Consider the following 11,042-nt stretch of genomic DNA (forward strand, 5'->3'; position numbering starts at 1 on the left):
GATGCACCCTTGAAGGCTTTAGTGTGTAGCTAGAACACTTTTGGCTTCCTTAATCCTTACTATAATTGGTGAAACAAGATGAAAAAAAGTGTGGTGAAGTGAGAGGAGAGGGGCGGCCGAATGGTGTAGAAAAAGGAGAGAGAACTTGCTTGCTTTGATGAGAGGTGATGGTGTGATCTTGATATGAATGCATATCTTGTTAGTAAATGAAGGAGTGATGGTGAGGATGTCATGAAGTGATATGAATAGAGAGTGAGAAGAGAGAAGAAGAGAAGAGAGAGGAGGGAGAGCCGAGGGAGAGAGAGATCGAGTAAGGGGGGGGGAGAGAGAGAAGACTTGCATGTGCTTGTTGATCTTCCTTTACTACACTATCTTGTTAGTCAAAGATGGAGTAATGGTGGATATGTCATCCTATTAGGTGAATAGAGAAGGAGAAGAGAGGAGGAGGGAGGAGAGAGAGCCGAGAGTGAGAGATATGAGAGAGAGATGTGTGAGCTTAAAGGTTGGGATTGTGTTGGCTAACTAGGTTAGCTACTTAGGTTAGGTTTTAATGTTGCATGTGTGCAACATTTATGGGGGAGGAATGAAGTAATGAGGGAGAGAGAGAAGTGTGCGTGAGGGGAGGGAGAGAGGGAGAGACCGAGAGTGAGAGAGAGTGAGGGAGAAAGAGAGAGAGTCGAGAGTGAGAGAGAGTGAGAGAGATTGAGAGAGAGTCGAGAGTGAGAGAGAGTGAGAGAGATTGAGAGAGAGTCGAGAGTGAGAGAGAGTGAGAGAGATTGAGAGAGAGTCGAGAGTGAGAGAGAGTGAGAGAGATTGAGAGAGAGTCGAGAGTGAGAGAGAGAAATATAGAAAGATATACACATATATGCTTGAATACTTTACATCACTAATTTAGTGTGTAGGAATATATCCCACGGAAATATATTTATTTCCGTGTGGGAAAAACTTATCTCAATTATGATATATCTAATATCATAATAACAATGCATCAAAAATCATATGTGAATATTCTACCACGTAAAATATTAATATCACATAGATATCTCAATTAAAATGTAGGGCGAAGATAGACTTCTCTATAATAGGATTTATAAAGCCCGAGAAAAATAATCTTGCCGCCTATTAACTCCCAAAAATCTTATCTTATTTATTCGCCCATGTGCATTATTCCTCTAGCTATTATTTAATAACTCAAATTAAATACGAGCTAGGGCACAAATAGCTTCTCAAAATACGGGGTGTTACAGGGGAACTCCAGTTGCTGAAGTTCAAGTTGAACACGCAGAAGCCGCCCCAGCTCAACTCTCCCCTGCTCCAGAAAGTGCTCAACATCCCAGAGCTATTCTAACTGAAGAAGCTCCACCATCTCCTGAAGAAATCAAGAAATATCGAAGATGGTTTGAACTCCACTCTAAGGAGAACATCATTGGAGAACCATCAGATGGCGTCAAGACTCGGAGATCTATGTGCAACCTCGTCTTCGACATCAATCAGAACTGCATCAACGAAGATAAGAATTTCAGCTGTTTCTTATCAACTACAGAGCCGAAGGATATTGAAGAAGCTCTGAAGTCCACAGAATGGGTCATCGCAATGCTAGAAGAACTTAATGAATTCAACCAGAATTCTGTTTGGGAGCTTGTGGATCGACCAGACGATGCAAAGGTGATTGGCTTGAAATGGATTTTCAAGAACAAGAAAGACGAAGAAGGAAACGTTGTGAGAAACAAAGCAAGGCTTGTGGCTAAAGGATACAGTCAAGAAGAAGGAATCGACTACGACGAGACATTTGCCCCAGTTGCCAGATTGGAAGCAGTCAGACTCTTCTTAGCTTTTGCAGCTCACAAAGGTTTCAAGGTACACCAAATGGATGTCAAGTGTGCATTTCTCAATGGAGTGCTCACAGATGAAGTCTATGTAGAACAACCTCCAGGATTTGATGCTGCTGGACCAGAAAAGGTGTACAAGCTGAAGAAAGCGCTCTATGGGTTGAAGCAAGCACCAAGAGCGTGGTATGATACTCTCTCGGAGTATCTAGTCGAACAAGGCTTCAAAAAGGGATCTGTGGACAGAACGTTGTTCACTCTCAAAGAAGGAGAAGATCTCTTGCTTGTTCAAATTTATGTCGATGACATAATCTTCGGATCCAAATCCGAACACATGTGCAATAAGTTTGCTGACATCATGAAGAACAAATTCCAAATGTCCATGATGGGAGAAATGAATTTCTTTCTCGGATTGCAAGTCAAGCAGACTAAAGCAGGAATACTGATCAGCCAGTCCAAGTATGCCAAGGAGCTGATAGCTAAGTTCGGTATTCAGCACATGAAGTCAGTCAAGATCCCAATGAACACAAACTGGAAAGTTGATCCAGGTTCAGAAGGAAGCTCTGTCTCTTCGAAGAAGTACAGAGAAATCATTGGATCTTTGCTGTATTTGACTGCGAGCAGACCAGATATCGCATTTGCAGTCGGGGTTTGTGCAAGATATCAATCAGATCCTAAGGAAGCTCATTTAGATGCAGCTAAGCGGATTCTGAGATATCTCAAGGGCACACCCAATTTAGGATTGTGGTACCCAGCAGAGGACGACATCAAGCTCACCGGATTTTCAGACTCCGACTTCGGTGGATGCAAGCTTGATCGCAAATCAACCTCCGGAACATGTCAATTCCTAGGCAACAAGCTCATCTCTTGGTTTTCTAAGAAACAGACTTCAGTCGCCACCTCTACAACTGAAGCTGAATATGTTGCTGCCGGAAGCTGCTGCTCACAAATCCTGTGGTTAGTCCATCAACTAAAGGACTATGGGATCGAGGAAAAGGAAGTTCCTATCTATTGCGACAGCTCCAGTGCTATTGCAATCTCCCAGAATCTAGTTCATCACACCAGAGTCAAACATATTGAGATTCGACATCACTTCATTCGTGATCATGTCGAAAAGAAGAATGTCTCTGTGGAATGGATTCCCACTGCTATTCAGAGAGCGGACCTGCTGACCAAGGCTCTTCCAGAAGAGAGGTTCAACGATCTTTGTGCAAAGATTGGCCTCATCAACCCTGAAGAGTGATGCTGTGTTTGAAGATTTTCTCAAACAGTCATGCTGACTGGTGGTCAACCAACTGCTGCTTCTACGATCGTCGACGTAAAAAGCAATGAAGTCCGAGTGCTCATCTGAAGAGGAAGTCATCCTGATGAATCATCCAGGATCACGTGGTATCAACTGACTACTATGTTCAGTTGATCAGTAAGTATTTTAAAATGCTTACCTTTTCAAAATCAGTTATTTCAGTTTAGAGCTTTAAGTTTTTAGTTCAAAATCTTTTCTCTAACTGATCAGTTTCTTTCAAAAACTTTAACTGATTATTGGAATTGTTGGAATTGGAATATCCGAAATAGGACAAGATTTTTATAAAGTGAAAATCTGTTTTGATTGAACTTGTCCTGATCTTTTTGCCAAAAATCCTTCCAACCTTTTTGCCTCTGCAATAAAATTTCTTGAAACGCTCATTGACATGACATATGTAATGATGCCTTTTGAAGTCCCTCACAGTGACGGCGGATGCGAAATTTTTCTTCAATTGCATTTAAGGCACAGTTTTCGAAAAACCTTTTCATCTTCTACATGGTTCACATCTTGTCTATTTATACCATGTTGTCTTCATAGTGTTTCTGCATCAACTAACAACTCTCCACAGCTTTCACTGTGAGAAAAAGTTTCAATTGTTTCCAAAGTTGCAGAAAAATTGTTCCGACTAAAGGAGAAATCTATGACTGCAAAGTCATGGAGTGGAAGAATGACGCTCATAGTCTTGGTCTTCACCGGACCCTTCCACTGGATCACAACGTCTCTCCGGCGTCAAAGTTTGCTCTACCCTCACTTGTATCCAGCAAAATGAGCGTCTTCTATCCTCATGCCCGGTGCATTGGTTCGTAGTACCTGTCTGAAAAAGGACAGACTTCATCGTCTTCACCAAAAAGCTTCTTGCTCTTTGTGGAGAACCGATGCGAAGCAACAACAATGAGCTGGAACTCATTGTCAACCGGCGCTATGTCAACAGGGAGACCCTCACAATCTCCTCTGTTTTGACAACCCCTCATCTCTCAAAACCTCTGCTTCTCTTCTTTTTCCTCGTCATCTGTTTCTTCTTCCTAACCTCTTTCTAAGCCTTCGCCTTCTTCACCCCCCATGACCCCAATATCTTCCTCCTGCGAACTTACCTTCGCATGGTCTTCGCTTCCTTCTTAGGTTCGTCCTTCTTTTTTATGTTGCCAAAAAGGGGGAAAGAAGAACAATCTAATGGATCTAAGTAAGGTTAAGCAACATGTTCATCCTTCATCCGATGATCATGAGGAAGATACACCAAGAGGAAGAGACCTCAATTCAACGGAAAACAAGTGAGAGTGGAACAAGCTTAGGAACATTGAAGACACGAAGACAGAAGATGAAGATCAAGAAGTTCAAGGTGCAGCCAAGCAGACTGCTGGAGTCCATGGTTTATCCATGATGTTTTTGTTTTACTTTTTACTCCAATGTAAGTCTTGCTCTGTACCTAGACTGATGGCTTATCAGTCAGTTTAATGAAATGAACTTCTTATTGATCTCACCCTGAAGACAATGACTCTTTGTCCAGGCTCTGATTTATGGTTTTTCTGTCTTCTTGCTGTTCTGTGTTTAGAACTGTTTTCGTTCTTGCTCTGAGTACAAGTTATTTAGGTTCTGTTGTTAAGGGGGAACAGCTTTCACCCCTTGTCTAGAACTTGTACTGTGAGCTCAGTCTTTTTGCTGTCTAGAACTGCTGTGTGGTTTTGGCATCATCAAAAAGGGGGAAATTGTTGGGAACCTTGTGGAATATCCTAATCCTTGTTTTGATGATACCAAAATTCATAGGACTTAAATGTAATAGACTAGAATCGTTTTTGAACTCAAGTGTTAGAGTTCGTTTCTAGTTTAGTTGCGGTGTCAAAGACTGAAGACTAAAGACTGAAGACTGCAGTTACCAACTGAAGTATCAGTTGAAGAATCAGTTGAAGACTGATTATTTAATGCGCGCCATGGACTGATACTAAAGTCAAGTATCAGTTGAACATTCCTCATAGGACTGATCTTCCAACGTTCAGAGGAAGCCACGTACGCTCAAGTACAGCCGCATTAAATGCAGAGATATCTCAATATCTTATCTCTGCAGAGGTCATTCCTATCTGGTGGTTACTTTTCAGAGATGTCACATCTCCTGTCCATCAAAGAGAGCCGTTTCCACACAGACAAGGAACCTCGAAGATTGAAGCCTCAGCCCAAATTCGAATTGCTCTCCAACGGAAGAAATCTTGAGGACGATTTACGCCAACGGATCTATTCAAGAGTTCTCCTACAAATAGCGCTCGAGGATCACTTCAACCTTAACCGATTCAACGACATAAGCTGAAGCTCTGCCGAAATAGCTACTCAGCCTAAAGCTTAAACCGCCCAAAGCTTGAATCGAAGAAGAGAATTCCAAAGCCAAAATCAGTCACTGCTGATTACATACATTCTCTTAGACCCTAGGCATATATTCTGTGTACCCAGAAGCCAAAGGTCAAACTTGCTTCAAAGAACTCGTTCTTTGTAAGTATAGTTGGCACTCGTTTAAACCTCTCCCCCATAAGAGTGTTTGAGTGACTCGGAGTTTCAGAAGGTGTTCTGAACTCTGATAGGAAAGTCTGAGCACGAGGTGTGCTTAGCAAGGAAATCCTGCGCGAGCTGTGTAGGTGCTGAAATCCTGCGCGAGGTGTGTAGGTAGGGAAACCCTACGCGAGGTGTGTAGGTGCTGAAGAGAGAGTTTATCTTCAGTTCACGGTTTGCAGTGCACCAGGGAAGCACTTGCGGAGTGGATTGTTGGTCTGATCAACCAGCCGTGGATGTAGCAAAGAGTTTTTCCGAACCACGTAAAAGTCTCTATGTTATTTACAGCTTTCAGTTTTACATTCATAACTGTGTTATTTCAATTGATAAAACTGAATGCTGACTAACTGAAAAGAGAAACCTTAATCCAACTATCTGCTCCACCGAGGCTATTCGAAACTAAGTTTAATTTCCGCTGCGTATGATATCAATCTGACTCACTATCCTCTGATAGTAAGGAAGAGAGATATCATCTTCATCTTTGCAAACACGACTGAAGCCCTTACGTGGATCAGTTAAGTTCCAGTAACTTAACTGATAACTCTTTACTGAAGAGCTTTCAGTATCAGTCGTCAACCCTGTTGGTCAATACTTATTTCGGTTAAACAGGTGTCTTGTTTGCTTGTAAAGTTTCGCTTCTATCTCTGACTGAGATCCCTCTGATTGAGGTTTGTAGATAGTCCCAAAAATAGCCTATAGGTGTATTCTCCCCCCCCCCCCATACACCTATTCGAGACCCCCCGGACCTAACAGTACGGATAATTTATAATTTTAAAAATAATGTAATTTTCAATTAGTTGGATAAAATTATTGAGTTAGTGTTTCTTAAAATAAAGGAAAAAGCGGAAGGAATTAAAAATGTAAACTAAATTCACAAAATAGTAAATTTTTACTTAAAAATTTTCGATAGTTTTCAGTTATGCCCTTTCTAATTGAATTTACTTACACACACTTATGTTATCTATCTATATATATATATATATATATATATATATATATATATATATATATAGGGTGTGGTTTTAGAGAGAACTACATTATTTGTGAGAACGGGAGAACCATCAAATCTAATGCATCCACTGTAAAAATTAATGCATTCGCTGTTAAAATTAATGCACTAAAAAATTAAAAAAAAAATGCTCCCTTCAGGATTCGAACCCAGGATCTGCATTCATCCAACAAGATGATGCATCCACCGTAGATCTTGATGATCGAATGGCTGAAAATGGTTCTCCGGTCTTCTTTTATTTATGGTTCTTTCTTGAACCTCTCCCTATATATATATATATAGGGTTAGGTTCAATGAAAAAGGCCTAAATGTAAGAAAGAAGAGAGAAGTAATTTCATTCGTTGATCTTATCTAATCTAACGGACATGATTTGTTCACGCCATGTTCAACGGATTTTTTCGTTGAACATTCGTGAACATATACAATATTTTTGGGGTTATGGGTTTCGACCCCCCATATGTTCAACGAAAAAATCCGTTGAACATGGCGTGAACAAATCATGTCCGTTAGATTAGATAAGATCAACGGATGAGATTACTTCTCTCTTCTTTCTTACATTTAGGCCTTCTTCATTGAACCTTGGCCTATATATATATATATATATATATATATGGTTCAAGAAAGAACCATAAATAAAAAAAGAACGGAGAACTATTTTCAGCCATTCGATTATCAAGATTTGCGGTGGATGTATCATCTTGTTTGATGAATGCAGATCCTGGGTTCGAATCCTGAAGGGAACAATTTTTTTTATTTTTTTGAATGCATTAATTTTAACAGGGAATGCATTAATTTTTACAGTGAATGCATTAGATTTGATGGTTCTCACGTTCTCACAAATAATGTAGTTCTCTCTAGAACCACACCTTATATCAAATATATAATACGGTTAAGGAATCTTGCGCTCTCCTTAATCCGGGGTCCTACGTGGCATATCTTATAATTCACCATTCAAAATCCCTGCAATTCTAGAGCCTCTAGCATAATATTAGTCATCCTATGTGGCAAAATATATCCTACATGGCATATCTTACTTTAATTCTTAAAACACAAAATTAAGTATCTCCCCTCCCCAAATTCAATTCCCCTCAACCACCCCCGTCTCCACACTACTCTCCCCTCCCCCGTCTGAATCAGCGCCGCCCCTCCTTCCTCCGCCGTGAATCCCTCCCCTTCGTTTATCTATTATTTCTGCAGCTCCACACCAGCCTCTCCCCTCTCCCGCGGCGATTACTCCGGCCCCACCGTGGCCCCTCCTTCCTATTTCCGCGTAGCAATTTCTCCCTCTCTTCCGCCGCGATTCGCGTCACTGCCGCTGCCGCAATCGCCAGAGATCTACTCCGATCTGCCACCGCGGCCCCTTCTTCCTGTCTCCGCCTTCACCGCGCCGGCCACCTCCCTTCCCCCGTAAGCCCTCCGATCTGCATCGCCGCCTCTTTCTTTCTTCAATCGGCGAGATGGACTACATCAAATCAAAAACGTGCCCAGGGGAAAATTCGTCAACACCACGAGGGGCTCGACCTCGCCGGCACCAACCGCGAATCGCCGAGCCCCTAGATCCCCAAAGTCTCACCGCCTCTTTGTGATTTCCGGCGACCACGGCAACCATGTCCGCCGATCTGCCACCTTTCTTCCCCCATATGGTAAGTATTAAATGTTATACTATTTTAAATATAGAATGATTATTATTTTAGAAAGAACAAATTTTGGAAAGATTTTAAACAATGGAAACATAAACCCTAGATTTTTATGTTAATTAATTTTCGGTAGCTGCAAATTATGTAAATATAGAATGGCAATAAACTTTAGAAAGAATTTTTTTTGGAAACAATTTTATCAAAGGAAACTTAAACCCTAGATTTTCAACTATAAATTCATTAGTTTGAATTATTAAAGATGCAGCAGACGCAAGGTAACCTTCTTCTTCTTCTTTTGTTGTCTTTCTTTTCTTTTGCATTAACGCGGCAATACCTCCTTCTTCTTTTTCTTCTTTTTTCCAGATTTTTGGTTTAGAGGATTAAGGGATTGCTTACTTCCCTGTTTTGGCGGGTGGCGGCAGGAAATTTTTGTTAGGTAATAGATATATATTTGTACTGTAGAAACTTTTATAACATAAATTAATGAGTTCGATTCTATTGATGGACGCTGCATGCTTTTTTTCCTATGTTTCTTTATGAAATTCTTAGAGGCTCTTATTGTTCTCTGTCACTGCAATCTTGATGAGGGTTTGACATGAAATCTGATGTTTGTATCTAATTCTTGAAATCATGAAAGCTTCCAAAAAGTGGGACCTAATGAGGCCTTCTGGATATGAGATTTTTAGGATATAGTATCTAGCTCATATTTCTTGGATGTTTTATTTAATAAACTAATCATCTACGTGAGCTATGTTCTGTAAGTAATCAATATGTGAATTGTGCTGCTGCCTGCAGTTTGATAGTCTACTTGCTTCTTCTTCATTATTTTTCCTGATTTGGGAAGGTCTTTGTGATTGTACTTTTTGAATTTTATATGTTACTTATAACGGCTTTTTGAATTAATCTACACGAATATTTGATTTTCCAAATTTTTGGTTTAGATTTTGTTAATTAACTCTATGTGATTGCTTTACTTCCCTGTTTTGGTTTAGATTTTTGGCTGGAAGTAAGCGATTGCTTTACTTCTCTGTTTTGCCGTGGCTGAGATCTCTGAGCACATCACCAACAAGGTCTCCGAGCACTACATGAAAAGGTAAATGCTTGCTGCCACAATAATGTTCCTTTGACTAATAGTGTTTTTAGTTCACTTGCGGGCTGGCTAATTGAGTGTTCTTTCATACTTTACACCTAATTATGTGATTCGTGAAAATTTCTCAATCTTTTGTGACAATTGCAATATGAATGGTGACAATAGCGAATGATTTAAAATGATGTTTCCACGCATATTTATGTGGAGTAGTGATTTGAGGAATATATTATATCTTTATATGCTATAATTCATGAGTTTATTTGTATGGTGATGCTAATATGTAGTAAGGTGATGTATTTGAGCTCTACATCTCTTTATGTAGCCAAGCTATGAGTTTTGTTTAGTTGAAGCAAGACATGCCCTGCTGTCAATTCTTGGCTGGACTGGACAGAGTGCTGCGGGATACTTTTGGGGGTGTTCTCGTGGTTCAAATCAGTTGAAATTTTTACAGTAATAACTTCATTACGAGTAGTAAATATCTGCAAAATTTCAGCTAAATACGAGACCCTTAGATATGTCAAATAATTTTCTGAAAAGTACTGCACGAAGCAACGAAGTTCAGTGGCAGATTCTGCCTTTTGGTGATATAATTTCGTATACACTTGATATATGGTATTCTTGTAACTTTCTACTAAAGATAGACTTTAATAGCTTTCTAAAAAGGTAAATCTTGCATTTTTCTTTGAAGTAGTTGATTTTATATGATTTTTCAAAGTTAGAATTCAAATGTATATGGTTCTTAAACTTGTGAGTAATAATTAGTTGAAATTCTAAACTACTAAACTTGGATTGAGTGTTTATTTTCTTTTAACTTTTATTTTATTCTTTTGGAATTGATCGAGTGAGATATAATGCAATGTTTTGGTTTTCTGAACCTCTTGGATTTTTTTTTGTTAGATAACCAGCAGCCATATTTAGAGTACAAAGGGATCATAAGGTGGAGACTTTCTATCTAATTGCTGAAAATTAGATTTAAGTTAAACAAGTTCTCAATTTCGCATGTAATGAAATGCAATTGTAGTAGGTTTTGTACTCTAATTTTGGTTTATAAATAAACTTTTCTAATTTTAGTGATTTGGAATACTTCCTTTTGATTTACCTATATCTCTTTGTGTTATTGTTATTTCAGAAGGAGCTATGTGTATGACCTGCCATGGAACAACTTTGCCTAATAAGGAATCTTTTGTATGGGTTTATTAGGCTTTTTCAACATCATTCAAAACCCCATACAGTGTTAGCCGGACAACTGGAGGAGTCTCACTTTTGTTTGCAAACGCTGCATTTGATTAATCATTTCTTTGTCTTTCTTAATTTTGTTAACTTTTGATTTTGTCAACTCAAAACTATATATAATTTGCAATACATAATTTATAATCACATATGGGGTGACAGGAAGGCACGAGCTAACATGTGACTTCAAAGAATTCATATTCGAACTCTTAGTAGCATGGATTATTACGTTTAGCATTATTTAGACAATATTATTTTATAAAATATTTTTATAATTTGTTTGAATAAAAATTATTATCTATCATTGTTTGACATATAATATAGACATTTTCTATTATAAGTTTGACCTCTCATATTAAAACTTATTTTTTTGAAAAATATCTATAATTTATAAATATATTATATGAAATAATTT

General features: G+C 38.9%; 1 long non-coding RNA gene across 1 annotated transcript; it reads left to right on the forward strand.

Annotated features, from left to right (window-relative positions):
• Positions 1-7,719: 7,719 nt before the first annotated feature.
• Positions 7,720-10,774, forward strand: LOC131014092 (uncharacterized). The gene is made up of 4 exons (XR_009098027.1): positions 7,720-8,313; positions 8,671-8,743; positions 9,300-9,400; positions 10,295-10,774. It is a non-coding gene; the product is annotated as an uncharacterized LOC131014092 (long non-coding RNA).
• The last annotated feature ends 268 nt before the right edge of the window (positions 10,775-11,042 follow it).

This window comes from Salvia miltiorrhiza, chromosome 3 (assembly GCF_028751815.1).
Source record: "Salvia miltiorrhiza cultivar Shanhuang (shh) chromosome 3, IMPLAD_Smil_shh, whole genome shotgun sequence".
Lineage (NCBI taxonomy): Eukaryota > Viridiplantae > Streptophyta > Magnoliopsida > Lamiales > Lamiaceae > Salvia > Salvia miltiorrhiza.